We start from the raw sequence: 19,749 nt of genomic DNA, 5'->3' as shown, positions 1-19,749 counted from the left end.
CATCATAATTTGCATCAATTGAATACGAATATATCACTAAAATCAACGAACTTGATAGAGCTTGGAACGGATCTAGACCTTGTGATTACAACGATACATGTTGATTTCGGTATACAATTAGTCTCGGTATACGTTATGTGTGTGTAGTGTGTGTATTGAGAGGACAATCGTACAGAGTAACGAGAGAGAAGTTAGCTAAATATCAGAACTGTTACATTAATGATAAGTTACAGGGTATTTATAGGGGATGACCACATTCGTTAAGTTAACACTTAACGAATGTGTCATTCGTTACAGATACTTTAACGAATAAACATACTTATTCGTTATACTTTAAATGATAGCGAATGACCCTCATTCGTTATCACATTCGTTAAACAGGGTTAACGAATGGGACGTACATTAGACGAATGTGTTACATTCGTTACGGGGTAACGAATGCCCATTTAGCCATATTTACATTAAGACCCCTATACTTTAGACTTATTACATTAATGCCCTGATAAAGACCGAGACGTACAAAACATGTATCAACACATGCCTGATTCTCTTGGCAACGGTCTAATTATTTGCTCATAGTTGATTTACCGGCGCCCGATTCGCTTGGCAATGGTTTAATCGACAACTTATTTGCTCATGGTTTGATTTCATTATCGCATTTATTACGTTTTGCTTATTTAATTTATTTATTATATTAACATTATTTTATTGCAAAACTGGTGATAAATTCACTCAACATGTGTTGTTGACAAACTCTGTTTTCTACGCATATGTAGGTTGTTATTGAATTGAAGTTGAAGTATGGACACTTAGAAAGACCTTAGGGTTTTAATGAAGAAAAACATGGATTTAAATTTGTTATATATATATTTATTTGAATTGTTTTGTTATATTTGGATATTGTGTACACATTTGAAATAAAATAATTAACTACATATTGTTACATTTATATTATGATAGTATCTTCAAGCTGTGAGCAATCGGATCACGCCCCGGCATTTCCGCCTTAGGTTGGGGTGTGACACATATATTTATAAGTTAATGATTAAAAAAATTGATTCGTAAAATGAAAGCATATCCGAGTTTTGTTTTTCTTTACAATATTCAACAATATACATAGTATAATATGTTAATGATAACATTTGAAATTATATTCTTTACAATATTTAACAAACATGATTTGCTATTGATTTTTGGATTTCACCAAGTATATTTTGAAATATATAATAATATAATATGTTAATATTTATTCTTATATATATATATATACACACATATAGTGTAAAAGGAAAGGGAATAATTATTGATATATGACATATATTAGTGTTAATTAAGATCTTAGTTTATGAGGGAAAAAATTGTAAGATTTAACCACAAAGCGACACGTGTCATAATTATTTTCTTTTATTAGAAGAGTCGGATAGCATGTAGATGGTTATTAGTTATTACCCTAACTGCTAAGAGTAGGGGTGTTCAGAAAATCCGAAATCCGAAAAAAACCGAAACCCAAATAATCCTATCCGAATTCTTATTCGGATATTCAGATCGGATTGATCCGAATATCCGAATAACTAATTCGGATTCGGATCGGATTCGGATATGAATTTTTAAAATTTTTGGGTTGTTCGGATTATTCGGATATCCGTTTAATCCGAATAAATAATATTATTTTTTATGATATATAGCCATTGGCCCAACCCATTAACAATAACCCTAATTTCGTAACTCCCATTCCACACTTGCACCATTCCTGGTCTCCTAGCTAGATGAAATGTCAACCTAGACATTAGATTATAAACATGGGAAATTTGATATGTTACATTGTTTATATCTATGTTCGTTTTTCCTATCTACTGCATTACTGGTACCGTGCTCTTTAGGGTTATTACCTTATTTCTAAGCTTTAAAATGGACAGACTGGTTATTTGAATATTATGAATGAAAATGATAAAATAGTATCCTAATTTTCATCAAAATGTTCTATTGAATTGCAATTTTCAAATTTAGGGGAAAAAATGTTATTCGGTTTATTCGGATTTTATCCGAACCCGATCCGAATTATCCGAATTCAATCCGGATCGGATTCGGATCGGATAGGAATATCACTAATTCGGATTTCGGATAGGGTCATAAAATTTTCAAATCAGAAATCCAAACCGAATAAACCGAATAATCCGCTATCCGATCCGATGAACACCCCTAGCCAAGAGAGCCAAGTAGCGAGATTTTCAACAATAGGGATAGGGAAGCATTCGAATAGATTTGTAACAGTGTAATCGTTACTACCTTGGATATCGTCAGTATTCTGCACCAACTAATAATAGTAAGGTAAATAATGAAAGCTGATGGGGATCAATAGTATAATTTTACAAGAACTTACCAAGTCAAGCACTTACGTAATGGACAACTGGATAGGAGATGTAAAAGACTGCTTTTAGTGATGATTACAACTTCTATAACCAAGTTCGTAAGCCTATGCAATCCATTGCATATTGGTTGAAGGCCAAAATCACACAAAATGAGATATAGGTCCGTTAAGTGATTAACTTCTTGACGGGTTTGTATGATTGTTTCTTGATAAATAAGATATTATATGGTCAATTTCGACACACGTCTTATCAACTTGCATAGAAAGGTTAAACTCATGTATTGGACTCTCATGTTTCAACAGAACTTGATATATACCATAGAAAAGTTTACACCTCTCAGTCATCCCTTCCTATGACTTGATTCTAAATTCGCGTCAGCTCGCGATCGCAACCTAAGGTTTTTAAATGTTTCAATATAAATTTAAATATTCAAAGCTTCAAATAAGCATATACAAGATAAAAATAGAGGTATAAAAGGTTCGGTCTGGCTTTGTTTTAGTTATAGTCGATTAATTATATTCACTTAATCATAACCATAAGTTTTGTTCAATTATTTATAATTTCGATTAATGCTTCGGCTTTTAATTATGTTTCGCTTTCTACTTTTCTTTTATAATGACAACTTTTTTTATTAGGCCACCGCAGCCTTCAAATTTGGAGATTACCATTGCCACATCTTAGTCAGGCTGTGCTATCTTAACCAGGTCCACGTCAACTTCAGAGTTTGACTTCTCGTACCCGGTTTCTACTTAATATAGACTTTAAACAGACCATCTAACAAATAAAAATAAAAGCAATCTTCTTCTTCTTCTATGTCCTACCGTCCCTGCAACACCACCATTCTCCGGCGAACCTCCATACTTTCCGGCAACCCAAAACCATCACAAACCACCCACTCTTTCTCCACCAACTCACTCCAACAGACCAAACAATCGCACGCCATTGCTCTCATCACCGGCCACCTCCCGTACACCATCTCACTCTCCGCATCTCTAATCCTCCAATACGCCACTTACAAACACCCATCAGTCTCACACTTTCTATTTCACCAATCACTTCCGTACACCAACTCAGCTTTCTTATATAACACACTCATACGAGCCAACACTATTGGCAGAGTACATGACGGGTTCAAGGTTTATAATTTAATGATAAATAGTGGTGTTAAACCGGACGATCATACTTTCCCATTTGTTTTAAACATGTGCTCGGATTATTGTGAGGTAACTAAAGGCCAAGAGGTTCATGGGATGGTTGGTAAGCTCGGGTTCGGGTCCGACGTGTTTGTTTGGAACACGCTTTTGAGGTTTCACGGAGCGTGTTATGGGAATTTGAATAATGCGTTGAAGGTGTTCGATGAAATGCCTCAACGAGACGTCGTGTCGTGGAACACGCTTATTTCGGTGTGTTCGGGTATGGTTTGTTATGGAAAGGCTGGTAATGTGTTTAGGGAGATGATGGGTTCGGTTAGGCCGAATGTGGTTAGTGTTGTGAGTGTTTTGCCTGTGTGTGCAGCGATTGAAGACCGCTTGATGACGAGTGAGGTGCACGCGTATGTTATCAAGACGGGGTTTGGGTGTTATGTTACCGTGAACAATGCTTTCGTTGACGCGTATGGGAAATGTGGTGATTTGAGAGCTTGTCGCCAAGTGTTTGATGAAATGCCTGAGAGGAATGATGTTTCGTGGAATGCTGTCATCACGAGTTTAGCTTACGTGGGTCGTCAACAAGATGCGATAGATTTTTTTATATCGATGATAGAAGAAGGTGTTGTTCCAAACCCTGTTGCGGTTTCTAGTATTCTTCCGGTTTTGGTTGAACTTGAATATGTTCGATGGGGAATCGAGCTTCACGGGTTTAGTATTCAAAGGTGTATGGAATCTGATATATTTGTAGCTAATTCTTTACTTGATATGTATGCTAAGTTCAAGTATCCAGTGAAAGCATCCAGTGTGTTTAATAATGTTGATCAGAAAAATATTGTTACATGGAACGCCATGGTGGCTAACTATGCTCAAAACGGCTTTGAATCGTTAGCTTTACATACGGTAACAAGGATGCATAGTCATGATCAAATCCCGAATGCTGTAACCTTAACAAACTTACTTCCCGCCTGTGCACGAGTCGGGCTATTTCCCATGGAAAACAGGTGCACGCGAGGTCAATTCGAGGTGGTTTTGATATTCAGTTATTTGTTTCCAATGCACTTATAGACATGTATGCAAAATGTGGTAATTTAAATCTTGCACGAAAAGTTTTTAGCGATTCGTGTAAAGATCGGGTTTCGTATAACACGCTTATATCAGCGTATTCTCATACAACCAGTTCGTTCGAGTCGTTAAGTCTCTTTCGTGAATTGTTGTTAAAAGGACTAGAACACGATGCTATTTCGTTTTCTAGTGCACTTTCGGCTTGTGCGAATATGGCGGAGATCAAGACCGGTAAAGAGATTCACGCGGTTTGTTTGAGAACACGTTTTTATGATCATCTCATTTTTTCAAACTCGGTTTTGGATCTTTACACCAAATGTGGGCGTATTGATCTTGCTCAGAAGGTGTTTGATGAGATGCCTAAAAGAGACGTGGCTTCTTAGAACACGGTTATTATGGGGTATGGAATGCGTGGTGAGATCAATACTGCAATTAGTAAGTTTGAAGCCATGAAAGGCGATAATCGTGATAATGTGAGATGTGATTCGATCACTTATATAGCGGTATTATCTCTATGCAGTCATGGAGGGTTAGTTGATTTAGGGAGGAAGTATTTTGAAGAAATGAAGGAACATAATATTGAACCGACACAAATGCATTACGCGTGTATGGTGGATATTTTGGGTCGGGCCGGGCTAATGAATGAGGCTGTAGAGATGATTAACGGGCTAGGATCGGAGGCGGATGCGAATGTTTGGGGGTCTTTGCTTGGAGCTTGTAGAATTCATGGGAATATTGAGTTGGGTCAGTGGGCTGCGGACCATATCTTTAAGCTAAAACCAGGTAATTCGGGTTACTACATGTTGCTTTCGAATATGTATGCAGAAGCCGGAAAGTGGTATGAAGCTGATAAGATTGGAGGGTTGATGAAGTTGAAGGGAGTTCAAAAGAATCCTGGTTTTAGTTGTGTTCAGCAAGCTGATAAACATATATATTGATTTTGATGATACTATCAACAAATTTGTTATTACTTATTAGGGTAGTGGTATGTTTAATAGAAAACCGTATAATACACTTGTATTTAGTGTTGTTTAGATATAATATGAGAGAATGGGGGTTAATGGTGGCACAATGTCTTATGTATTACACTCAAATAGTTACTCGATTTCTCAAAAAAACCGCTTCCACATTAACCACCACATGCCCACGTCTTGCGAGATCAAGCAAGAAATAAGTACCCGGACCCACAAAAATATAGTTCCAAACATCAAGCCTCTCAAAATGTTGGGTCATCGCCTTTGACTTTTGATCTACACTCACAATCACTAACTCATTCCTTTTCTAGACCAATTTCAAAACGGTCCTGAGTTCATCGACACTTGTCACAATCCTATCAGGAACAACTTCTCTTAAACAGAAATCATACCATTTAAGATTCCTCAACGGCTCCAATTTGACAAGGTCGCTCTTACGGGAACTCTCCTGAATCAGATTTGAATCGGGCCTTGCGGGTTTCCCGTAGTTAACCCTCGTGTCTCTATGCGACACACTGAGTGCTGACACGCTTAAGAAATTCGTGTAAAAATTTTATAGTTTTATTTTATTTTTATTTTTTTTTTGTTAAAAGTGTCAAATCCTTTTAATTATAGTTTTTTATTGTTTGCGTACAGAAAAATAATGTATACATAGAGAATTAACTATATGAAATTATGAATAATGTATCAGTTCAACTATTTGGTAAAATTTGGTTGGTAATATACGTTTTAAAAAGTTCACATAGCTCATAAAAGAAAAATAATAGAAAACAATTTGATAATCATTTCAAATTAGTTGTAATAAAATCGAACACCAATAAACAAAATTAGAAAGAAAAATAAATTGTTATCAACCATTGAAGTTAAGAGTGGGAGGTCAAGGGTTTGAACCTCGATAACAATGTTTAAAAGAAAAAGAATATTTCAAGTACAACTATATTGTTCGATGATAGTTTTGTATAAAATATTGTGAAGCGCCACCTTTGAATCGGTTAAGTGTTAGGGAAAAGTTAAAATACAAAGGGAGACAAAAATGAGAAGGGTGAGAAAGATTTGTTGTCACACAAAAAACCCCTCAAAAAAATTCCAAAAAATTAATAAAAAAAATCATAACTCAAAATATAAATAAAAATAAAAAAAAACAAAAATGTTTCCATCGTTCTCGTTCCAAAAAAAAAAACACACACACACAATACGGAGACAAAAGACACAATGACAAAAATGAATAAAAGACACAATTATAACTAAAAAAAGACACAATAAATCGTAAAATATAACACAATGCCGAACGAAATATAACACAATGTTGACTAATGTAACACAATATCAAGAAAAAAAGACACAATGTTAAGGAAAAATGACACAATCAATGACGAAAATAATCACAAAACACAATGATAAACAAAAAGACACAATGGTCTTTTTCACTCAATAGTCAATATTGTGTATTTTTCGAGGTTTTTTTTTAAATGAGGAAGACGGTGAAAACATTTTTGTGTTTTTACTTTTTTTTGTTTTTTTATTAAATTTTGAGTTATGATTTTTATTTATTTATTTTTAATTTTTTTAAAGGGATTTTTTGTATGACTATAAATCATTCTCATCATTCTCATTTTTGTCTTCATTTGTAGAATAACTTGACCCATGACGCTAAATGTTAAATGATACACAAATCATATCCATGTCTCATCCTTTAAAATTTAGTTCAACATTTATCAGTTAATTTTTTATGGTCTTAACAAGTTTAAAGGTTTAATCTTTACCTTCTTAATTCAAAATTAGTATAATGTTTCACAGTATGTGATATTACTAGAAGCTCTGCGACGATTTAGTGCTTGATTACCATAATCCTCATATTTGCTAAGCTTAAAGAGTGTTCCAAAACATAGCCTATTAAGTCTTGGGTTCATAAAACCAAAAAAAAAATGTCAAATTTATGTTATACAAGGTATATGAATCTATGATCAACATGTGGATTGAAGTAAAAAATAATAGGTATAAACCTATGCTTTGCAAATTATGGCTAAGAAATACAAATCTAATAAAAGCCCCTGCTTAATATAACAAAGATATAGAACACTAGAACCCATTGGTCTAAGTCTGTCTAGGTTTTGGATGAGACCAGAAATCAGTTTTTGTAAAAAACAGAAGACCACAAACCAGACTGTTCAGCCTGTTTTGGGACGGTTGTGGAAACGAGCAAGGGTAACATCAGCCCGTCTCTTCACTACCAAATGAACGATAAAACAGGGGCAATGACATCAAATCTGTTGATAATGCAAGCAATTGAAACCTTAATGCAAAAAAAGCTATGAAAGCCCATGAAATATTTTAAAGTGATTTGAAGCTAAGTTGCCTTTGAATGGCTACAAACTAAGTGTTTCTTTCAACAATGATTTCTACCAATGATGACGCACAGTGGAACGATAAAAGAATCGCTGTAATTTGCATCTTGTCATCCTCGTCAATGTCCTTCCATAGTAATATTCTTACCTTCTTTAGCACCGGTGACCTCGCCAATATAACCTTCACAAAATCCAAATCAAGTTTCTCGTTGCTCAAATTAGTACTCTATCACGTTCAGACTACCCAACCAAATATCCGAGTAACCTTCGAGTTTAGATCTTTTCCTGGGCTCAAACCATGGATCCTCAAAAAGCTACATAAAGTGTTAGTATCGAATTGTATGAACATATTTTGGCATAAGAAGAAAAGGCAAAGATAAAATGTTGCTCACCCGTTGCTTAATTTGCTCTATATTTGGAGAGCTTCTAATCAATAAAAAAAGGAAAGGTAACCCATACTTGTAATCGAAATTCATATGATCAATAAACAAGTATTTGAGGTAGATTAGTGAGATTGGAAGCACGCGTGGAAGTCCGTTTTGAGCAAAACACTTGAAACATAGCGAAAATAAGTATTAACAATGCAAAAAGAGAAACATAGCGAAAATAGAATATAACACCATGTAGATAATATTATTACCTCCATCACCATGAGCCAAATACTTAGCTTTTCAACCATTGGGATACACTCAAATAGATTTGTAATGGTGAAATCGCCAATACCTTCAATACCATCAATATAATGTACCAACATACAAGATTGAGGCAAATAACGAAAGCCCGTGAAGATTAAGGTTATAACTTTACAAGAAGTTACCATAGTCAAGCTCTTAAGCAATGGACAATTGGATAGAAGATGAAAAGGTGTGCTTCTGGTGGTGGATACAAGTTCCAAAATAAGCTTGTAAGGTTATGAAAACCTTTGAATGTTGGTTGGTGGTCAAAATCACACCAATGGAGATATAGGTCTGATAAATGATCCAACAAGAAAAAAGATAAAGGCAATTTATACCCTCCAACCATATGCAGTGACAGTTTTTTGACAGTATTGTTCTTCAACAAGTAAAATATTATATGGTCGATTTCAACACATGTCTCATCTGTACGCATCGAAGGGAGAACTCATCTATCGGGCCCTCGTGTTTTAACATAATTTGATATATAGCATAGAAAAGTTTACACCTCTTCGTCATCCACTTCCTATGACTTTGATCGTCGTTAAATGTTTCCGCAAGAACAGGCGGTACTTGAAACGCGTCCTCATCAAACACAAGTCTAGGAATTGCGGTCCAATGGTACCTCCAATCCTTAGCGAGAATGCTTGTCCTTGCAGCCTCTTGAATGGGTACAAGACATAGGATGTTTTCTATTATAGTTGGAGGAAGCTTGCTGATCCTATCCATCACTAGGATATTCTTCTTTTGTATTAAGCTATGCTGCGATATTAACAACCGTGAAAACCGATATATGATCAATACATACGCAAAAGAAGCCTAATATGTAACAGTTTTGATATACAAGTATCCACAATGTATACAAGTATTCACAATGAACAACGTAATATTGTGTATATTGGAAGTAATTATGAAATGATTAAACAGAATAAAAAAGATTATAAAAAAAAAGAGTACCTGTCACAAATCTGACACCAGCAGCCGAGGACCCAGCAACCCGATTCGGACAAGACGACGGACGGTGACAGCCGGAGAGGATGTTCGACGGCAAAAAGCGGTAGAGTTACAGAGTGGTACAAGCCAAGGGTTTCAAAACATACACAGATGCGAACGGTTTTTTTCTTTTTTTTTTAAATTAGTCCATTGAGTATGTAGCCTAGCCTGTTAGTTTTTGGAAGTGAATACAACCATAGTGTTTATTTGCCATAGATCACATTTGTTGTTGAGAAATTCGCGTAAGAAAATGACGAACCCTTGCCCAATTCAGAGAAATTCAGTGTGAGGTTAATCCGTCTGATCCGATGTTTAATTTTATGTATGTACATCACATTTACGTCGGACGATTTTTTTTACGTCAGGTACGACGAAACATTTTTACACGTGGAGACTTCTAATAGGCTGAGTCAATCTATCGGGTCATCCTGTTTACGTCTAAATTAGTAGTTTTAATTGTAATAATAAATAGACTACGATAAATTAAAAAAATATGTTATTGTATACTAGGGATAAGTAAATTCGGTATCGGTACCGATTGATACCGGTACCGATTTAGTACCGTCGGTACCGAATCGGTACCAAAGTTTTGAGTTTCGGGATCGGTACGGTACAGTACTGGTATTTTCAGAATTTTTACCTTCAATACCGGTACCATCCCAGTACCAAGAATTTATGAATTTTGGGATTGGTATTTTTGGTACTGGTACCAGTTAGTACGGTTAAGATACCGAGCTCATCCCTATTGTAAACTGTAACATACATGTGTTGTGACGAAGCGAACAAATTCTAACAACACAGCATCAGTACTATCATCAGTATTATTGAAACCAATAATAATATTTTTTTATGGTTTTTTCAATCAAAGTAAAAACACGCGTCAATATCTTTTGGACATATCAAGATTTTTTTAACTTTTTTTTTTGTTTCTTTAGGTTGTTATATCATAATGAACCAAATCGATAGCGGCCAAAAATCATTGCCCAACACGCAAGGGAATTCCATTAGTTCAGTAAAAAATATTAAAGAATAAACTAGAATCATGGAATTCTCTTCAAGAGCCGCTGAACTAATGACTCTCTTTTCCAGTTCCTATATATGGGCCCGTGTATCATTTTTTGTGATATCGTTATGATCAATTAATGGGACTTGACCGGAAAGTGTTCTTAAATTCGATGTAGGCCGTCTCGTGATTCTTGTGTTTATAGGCCAAGGAAAATCACCCCAAATCCTTCCTCATGGTTACATGCTATATTATATGATATATCATGGGGGTTGAAGGTTGCAATCCCTTTCCTTAAGGTGAGTTCCTCACCTATCTTAAAGGAGGAAGGAGCCTTTGAGAATTCAGCGTGTAGCTATGCTATTAAATACACACTTGACTTCTACCTTCGATCATTGACAAGATTCAAAGAAAGGATGTCCTCTAAGTCGGTCGATTGGCTTGAATTATCTCTCAGATGGTTTGGTTATTTATATAGACTTCTATACTAATTCTATTTGACTTCTCTATGATATGAGTGAAGGCGAGCCAGGAAAACATCGTGAAATCATAGGGTGAAGGAGATTAGCCCTAACTGAAGACCTGAGTTTTTTTTAGGTTATTCCATTTGGTTTTCAGAAAATACATACCGAATCTAAACCGTAAACTTCAGTCTTCAAAAATAAAGAAGCGAACCGTCGGTGTTTTATATGGTTTGGTTATATGTTAGTTATTTGGTTTTGGTTCGATTATGTGTAAGGTCCCTTTCCCGGAAGCCCTACTTTGGTGTTGGAATTACTCATAAACACAGTTCTAAATATCAGAGTTAATTAAAACTTCGCGAAATAATTTAAAACTTCAAACATCACATTACAAAACATTTGTTTTTGTCTTAACACACAAATTGTCTTTTCATAAACACTAATTAAAACAGTCATGACACTTCATAGTGGATGCCAGTCTCTTCAGTTCATGCCATGTGTCCCTCCTCAAGCCAGCTGCCTCAATCTATTTGCCTGCATGCATACTAAAAGTCAGCTACGCTGAGTGAGTTCTAGTTAATCAATTAACATATATTACATTCATATCCTTACTCATACGTGTCCGAAGATACGTATTCATACCTTACCTGTTATTACCTCTTTCATACATACTTTATATACATGCATACGTACTTACATACTTTCTTTCATAACCCTGCGGTATACCATAAGCTATTCTATCCTATACATCACAGATATTGTAAGGGTCTGGTCCCTAACATCTCAGATATTGTAAGGGTCTGGTCCCTATCATCTCAGATATTATGAGGGTCTGGTCCCTTATGTCTCGAATAACCATACATTTATCATATGTGCATACTTTACATGTCTTTCTAGTTGTAAATACATACGTACTCCTTCATACAATTATTATGTAATAATACATTCAATACACAACCATACACATATCATACACTTGCCAATCAAGTAAGTGTATTATCTATCACATAGGAGTATGCACACAACTCCGAAACATAACAAATAAAGGGGGCTAGAACTCACCTGGAGTCGGTTTCTCTCGCCGTTAATGGTAATACCCTTCCTTAGTTGTGCATGGCTAACTGTACAATACATTATGCGTGTCAATTATCCAATACTACTACTTCCTGCATCTAAGTTAATGAAACCATCAACTAACGGGGGTCCGGGGGCAGCGCCCCTGGTAGCGGGGTCTAGGGGCGGCAGCCCCTAGCAGGGTCCAAAGTCAGCTTGGAAAAATTTTATTTTCATTAACGGTCCTTTACCAAAAATGCATCAGAAAATGAATCGCATGAAATTTCGCATGGCCATTTCGCTTCGCATGAGATTTCGCTTCGCATAGCATGCGATGCGAAATCTCTGTGTTTCTCTGTTTTTACCATTTTTAAAGCTATTTTCCTCCATGACTCTTCCTTAGGGCCCGATTTTACCCTTTCTATGGGTTTTGGGTCGTACCAACTTTGTGTACTCGTGTTTTACTTAGTCCAAACCTCATCTTTTGTCATTTAACGAACCCGTTAACACTCGACCCTTCAAGTTTACATTTTTTCTAGCTTCTCACGACCCGATCTATCGTTCTGTCAGTTTGCATGTTGAACTCAACCATAAAACCCAAAACTCACCTTTTGCTTCGGGTTTGGTTCGGATCTGGGCTAACCCGAGGATTTGGTGGTAATTCTTGTTGCTTGATGGCGTTCACACACGAGCTTCTTCCTTCTTTTAGCTCGGGATTGGATTCGGGTGCTAGAGAGAACGTGTGTGTACGCGCGCTTTAGGGTGTGTGTTGTGAAAGGGAGGAAATGGTGAAAGGGTGGAGGGGTTGGGTTATATATAGGGGCTATGGGCCCCACAACCCTCTCACACTTTCACAACCAATTATTATCCAAAATTTACACACAATCAAATTAATGACACATACGTAATAATAAATTTCCTTTTATTTATTACTCTAAAAAATACGGATGCTACATTATGTCGGTTAATTTGGTTTCGGTTCAGTTTTCTGCTCACCCCTACGACAACACCATACCAACATCCTATCTCTACTGTCAAGAATACATTAATTACCTTCAACTCAAGAAAAAACAAAGCCACTGGCACGAAACTTATTGTTGCAACGAGCAATTGGAACTTGAAGTTCATTTTCTTTTATTTACTAACGACAAAACACTATTAAGGAGGAAATCCACCACTGTAAGAAAAAAAATGTTAAAACCCTTAAGTAAGATATAAAAGATTGATACATACAAAAAAAACTTCTCTCTTTCAACTTAAATAAACACAAAAAATACCGTGTTAAGTTTAAGGAAAAAGGTTAAATAAAAAGGGAGACAAAAATTAAAAGTGTGAAAGAATTCATGGCAAAAAAAAAATAATAAAAGAAAAACCTTAAAAAATAATAAAAAAATCATAATTTAAAATATAAATAAAAAACAAAAAATGTTTCCCCTGTTATTCCCGTTTAAAAAAAACAACGAAAGACACAATGCGAAGAAAAATGCTAAATGACGAAAATAAACAAAACACACAATGACACAAAAAAAAACACAATAGATCGCAAAAGATAACACAATGTTAAGTAATATAACACAATATCTAGATAAAATACACAATGTTAATAAAAAAGACAAAATCAATAAAAAAAATAAACAAAAAATCACAATAATTTTTTTCCTCAACATTATGTATTATTTATTTATTTATTTTTTTGAGAATCGACGAAAACGTTTTTGTGTTTTTACATTTTTCGATTTTTTATTAAATTTGATTTACGTTTTTTTTTATTAATTTTTAAGGGGTTTTTTTTGTTGTTATAAATCTTTCACACGAGTCTCCTTTTATAGAATAACATCCGTTTATAGAATAACTTAACCCATAATATATTTTATATCTTGTATTCATTAATTTTATGTTGTTTTGGCTCAAACCCTTAACCCAAAGACAAAGAAATTTACAATTTAACGAATGTAATTAAAATCTTAAAAGGAATTAGATTTGATTATTTTTTAAGTGAGATACGAATGTATATTTGGTATTACGTATTCATCAATTCACATTTTTTATTGTTATAGCATTTTTTATTTTTTTTCATGATAAGAATTTAGAATTCAATAAGGAAAGAGAATAATATATCAAAAGAGCCATTTAATTTTTTAGTTATTTAAAATACGATTGCTGGGTTGTGCTGCCATCCGGCATTGACAGCCTCTAGACGTATCGGTTGGTTTGCTTTTCCATTCTTTATACAGGCAATTAACTATGCCAAACCCATCATCAGTTTGATATCCATACAAATTTGTTTTTTATGCATGATTACGTGTGAAGATTAATATAGTCATGTTTTAATGTCGTTTGAATTATTATAGATGGAGGTGATTTCTTGTGATCAGTCAACTTCCCCGCCTGCAAGATACGAGTCGTTTATTACTGAGAACTTGAAATCTCTTGATCAATATTGCGGAAGCAATGAGCTCAAGGGGAGCAAAATCGAAGCATGTTTCCATGGCTGGGTGATTCTCTCCGACCAAATTACAGACAGTGTCATGTGGTCCCTTTGGAACCCACTGACCTCTAAGCTGATCTGTCTCCCACCTTTGACTTATAGAGGAGGAGAAGAAGAAGAAGAAGAAGAAGAAGAAGAAGAAGACTTCTACGAATGTTGTTTGTCATCTCCTCCTGGTGACAAAGATTCGGTTTTCATGTTGTTATCGGGCACAACTCCTAGCGTTGTATTTTGTCAACTAGACCATAAAACAAAGAGATTAAAATGGACTAGGATGTCATATGCTGAACAACTCCTGAGCATGAGCGGCATAAATGGTGTCCAACTAGAAAAACCAACTTGTTACCATGGTAAGGTATATGCAAAGACCGATGATGTGAATTATCCATATGTCATACAGTTTGACATTGAGGTTAAAGGTACAGAAGTTGCGATACGTCTATTGCCATTTGTGGAAACCCCTCATGCTTTCTTTAGTTGTTTTCCTTCTCGTAATAGTTTTTGCGGCATAAGGTCTTTTTTGAAAGGATCTTGTACAGAATTGTTCTACATTGAAGTAAGTTTGTTGGATGAAACGAGAATAGGTGTGGTGAGTTTGTTTAAACTTGATATGGCTGGTTTGAAGTGGGAGAAGGTAGAAGACCTCAAAGATGCTATATTTTTCATTGAATTATCCACATGCTCGGTATTCTACAAGTCTGTTGTTGCAGAGATAGGGGGTTATATACATATTCAAGATGACATGGACAAAATAACATACTCATTCTATGTCAAAGATAGAACCATGTCTCTATCTTCAATCTCATGTACTTTACGAGAAAACCAAGCGTTGGTGTGGACAATGCTTGAATGCGGGTATTTATTTTGCATTATTTAAGGTACGTTCTTTTAACTTTTAAATTATAGCTAGACTTAATGTTTGTGTAGGTTTTATGTTGATCTTCGTGAATCTAAGCAACAAGAAAAGGGCAAGGACACTGAGTTAGTCGTAAGACCGGTTAAGCCTGACGTGGCTGAATTTGATAGTATAGCAACTGAGCCATGCCTGCTCAATGTTCCCTTTCATATTTTGGAGAAAATTATGGAGCAGTGTGTTGGTGTTGAATACATGAAGTTTCGTGCTACATGCAAACGATGCCATTTAGCAGCACCATTGATTCAACGGAGCAATGAAACAACCTTAAGGAGATGGCAGATTTACTCAGTAGTTTCACCATGGTTAATGGTTTTAGACACTTATCGAGGCGTAATCACTTTTATAGATCCAATATGCAGCGACAAGTATTTTATAAAAACACCTCGAGAACTGAAGGGTGATTGCAGTGTATACTGTTCCAGGTATGGTTGGTTGTTGGTTCGTACTCGTACAACAATACCCAATCTATACTTCTTTAATCTACTTTGTATCTCAGGAACCATCATGGTGTAGATATGATTTGGATTCTTGCAGTAAGGATCTATATTTTTATCCCATTCCAACATTCAGTAGCCGAGATGTGTATGTCTTGTGTAACAATGAAAGAATTGAAGTCGTTAGAGACACGGGTGAAAATGATTACTCTACGGTGGTTGTTGCAGACAAAATTCCTAGAAGTCGCAGCACATCTTTGACAGAGTACTTCTTATCAGAATGTGATCAACATCTTTTTCTTGTTATTGTGGGTAAGTTTGAAGAAACAGTTGAGGTGTTCAAACTAAACCGCTCTACAAAAGAGTGGGGGAAAATATATAGTTTAGGAAAATACATGATTTATATTTCTTATGCATCATGTATTTGCCTTGAAGCCAAATCATCATAAATGGAGAACAAGATCTATTTTCCAAGAGTATTGCATAACAATGACATGGAGATAGTATTCTATTCTCTCGAAACATGCAAGTTTCACACACTCAATGACAAAAATATACAAGAAAGTTTCGTTGTCAATTTATCGGATACTATATATAATTGTTTCCCTCATACATGGATTGAACCAAGTTGGTCCTAAGTAACAGTATGTGACACATTAGAGCTGATGCAATTTTTATCATTTTTTTAAATCTTCCTTATGCTTCTTTCTTCTGCTAAGATATAATAAATAAATTACGCTTACAACCCCGGTCTAAGTTTGAGCTAACACCTTTGTTTTACATGTTGCCCCTGTTTTAGTTACTAGTTAACATGCCATGAATCATTTGATTCATACAGGCCCATTGGTTTTGGTATATTTACTGCGACTGAGGATATTACTGGAAACCTTTGTTTTACACGTTGCCACTGTTGTAGTTACTAGTTACAACATACCATGAATCATTTGTAACGTACGGGCCAATTGGTTTTGATATATTTACTACCGACTGATGATGTTACTGGAAAACTAACTATTAATGTAGAAAATAATGTATAAAAATGTGAAATGAATATCGACCTATCACGTTGGGATTATTTTTTGCAGTGTAAATTGTGGACATGACACAAACACAAGTACACAGGAGAGGCTAAAGACAAAATTCGTGGATTTGCCTTTAGTCTAAATGGGTTCGTGTTAGTTTTGTATCGAACCCTTAGACACATTTATAAATGGGTTGGGTTCGGATCGACAGTTAGGTTTCATTTATTTTATTGAAAACTGAAATGTGTTTTTATGAAATATTGGTAGGCACTCTTTTTTATTTATTAAATAATCTATTACATCTTCAATCTCAACTTTCGCAAAAGAACTCTTTTTCGATATAACAACTGCATATAATCATCACACATTCATGCATATTTGTCTTCACATGTTTTACTGACGAAAAATTATCCCCAATACTTTTCGTTGCAACTAATAAACTAATGTTAACTTCAAGAAATGGAAGACCAAAGATATTAATTGTTTTCTTTGTTGTCGAGCTCACGCATAAGATCTTCCCAATTTTTATAATCAAAATAATAAGGATGCATCTCGGTCAACCTTGGTATATTTAAAATTTCAGTCGTTGGGTAATTAAAATTCTTTTATATATATTCTTTAAAATCAAAGTATTAGATTTATTTAACATAGATGAGCTTGGTCGTTAAGGTTTTTCCTTTTAGTATTTCATAATATAATCATTATCTCTCTATATCTCTTTCATATCCTTGCTATCATGCAAAAGGATAACTTTATAGAATAGTAATTAACTTCGTATCATTTCATTAAAAATCACTTAAACTTTGTTTTTCTTTTTAAGTTCAATCAACTTCTTTTCCTTGTTTCAACTTTGCATAGTTACTAGGTCAATTTTGCATAATTACCAGATCAGGTTCATTTTTTTTCAATTATCCAACAGTTAATATCATGTTAGCCTCAATCATATTCACCGGCTTAACATTTGTGTAGTCCTTATAAACAATCATTTGCAGTCCACTATTATTACCCCTAGTCGCAGCTTTACCAAACGACGATGCACTGCCACCCAGTTGCTGATCACCATAACCAGCTGCATCAGGATCCTTATCGTGATAATTTCCTTTCAGCTTCTTCAACTCATCTTCTTTACAAGTCAGCTGGAGAATAATCTGATCCTGTTTATCTATTCTCTCCCCCTGAGCAGCAACCAAGGTTTTGAGTTCCTGGTTTTCTTTCTGAATAAACTGAACATGTCGATACAAGTTTCGCTGCTCTTAACCTCATTTGTTTTTGGAAAGATCGGTCCGCATCCATTTGATTTTGTTGTAAATGAATCAAATTAAATAGCTGGAACATTTTGGTTCTGAGGTGACAGATTATGAAAATGGGGAGGAACAGGTTGCATTAGGCCCTGAGGTCTGTTAAATGTCATAAATGAATGCTCAGGCCTTTGCAATGTAACATATGGACTAACATGAGCCATCATTTGCATTTGTGGACTTGACATGGATGAAGTACAATCTGAGGTATGGATGAAAACTGTAACACCCACAAAATTTTGGATCAAATTTGACAAGTTTATAAAGATAAAAGACCAAAAATATTTATGGGATAAGTAATGAGAAAAGTAAGATAAAGAAAATAAAGAATTTTTATGAAATAAGTAAGGAAACTTCATCCCACATAGAAAGTGGGAAAGAAATGGAAACACTTTATAAGGAATGAGTTCTCCATGGTAATGTTCTTGTATGGCTAACCACTCTCACTAGTCCTAGCGGAGGGTGCGAAGCACCCGACGTGCATGGACTCGGACACGGGCGATGGGCGTTTTGATGGCGCACGCTCGCATCGCCGCGAGCCGCATAAGGGCCGCAATGGTATTTTTGAACTGACGTGACAAGTTAACAAAGTCCAAGGGCTGAAAATAAAATTTTAGTTTTCTAGACCCATCGCGCTACGCGACGGGTAGGACATATTGATCATCGCGCTACGCGATGGTGTTTCCCAGGAATTTAGAAAAAGGGGGCGCCGCGCTACGCGATGGTCCAGAAGGTAGGGGTATCGCGCTACGCGATGACCGGGTTAAGTAATCAATGCCACGTGGCCAAACACGTGTCCACACGTGGCATCACCTTATAAATTGCGACGTCACGCTACGCGACGACCTAAGGAAAAGGGCGTCGCGCTACGCGACGGTCCCCAAAATTTTGCCTATAAAAGGGGGCTACGGGTTTGAAGGCAACTCATCCCAAAAACACCTTTTATTACACACACTTAACATTGGGATGCGTGCCCGACTATTGTGAGGTTCTGAGGTCTTGATTTCTCGTAATTTGCGCAAGGATTGAAGTTCCAACACCCCGTAGATTTGTCAAGCGATTTAGAAGCAAGGGTACTGACGGTTTAAGCTTTAGAACGCGATAAAGAGTAGAAGTGCTGCTCGATCAATCTTAGGCGCCTAACTCTGAATAACCGTGTGAGGTAGGGGTTCCGCTTAAGTATTATTTTATTATAATGGCTTGGGCCATAGTCGTGGGTATAGCCGAACCTTGATTACAATTAAGCATAACATACCTTTTCATAAGTAAGGTCATAGTAAAGTATCGTTTCTTAGTGATTAAGAAACGTAAGGAATAAAATAATATTTCTTTGTGATTAAGAAATGTATGCAAAGGTTATAATTAGATTAAAGTTTCTTCTTGAAGAAGAAACCCAATATGGACGTTTCTTCCTGAAGAAGAAGCATAGTATATGATTAAAGAATAGACAAATGGACTAAAGATCCAAATGTTTTATAGAAAGAAATGAATTGTCAAGGTTAAGCTATA

General features: G+C 35.6%; 1 long non-coding RNA gene and 1 pseudogene across 1 annotated transcript; one reads left to right on the top strand and one right to left on the bottom strand.

Annotated features, from left to right (window-relative positions):
- Positions 1 to 3,181: 3,181 nt before the first annotated feature.
- LOC143559094 (pentatricopeptide repeat-containing protein At3g57430, chloroplastic-like) lies at positions 3,182 to 5,517 on the top strand (annotated as a pseudogene).
- Positions 5,518 to 7,906: 2,389 nt separating this feature from the next.
- On the bottom strand, positions 7,907 to 9,344 carry LOC143559081 (uncharacterized). The gene is made up of 3 exons (XR_013139868.1): positions 8,539 to 9,344; positions 8,291 to 8,449; positions 7,907 to 8,212 (listed from the first exon to the last, which is right to left on the bottom strand). It is a non-coding gene; the product is annotated as an uncharacterized LOC143559081 (long non-coding RNA).
- Between the last annotated feature and the right edge of the window lie 10,405 nt (positions 9,345 to 19,749).

Source organism: Bidens hawaiensis, unplaced genomic scaffold (assembly GCF_021521415.1).
Source record: "Bidens hawaiensis isolate Kalapana, Puna unplaced genomic scaffold, B.hawaiensis_p1.1 tig00019696_1, whole genome shotgun sequence".
NCBI lineage: Eukaryota > Viridiplantae > Streptophyta > Magnoliopsida > Asterales > Asteraceae > Bidens > Bidens hawaiensis.
Note: the sequence above shows the minus strand (reverse complement) of the source record. Positions and strands in the feature narration are given on the sequence as shown.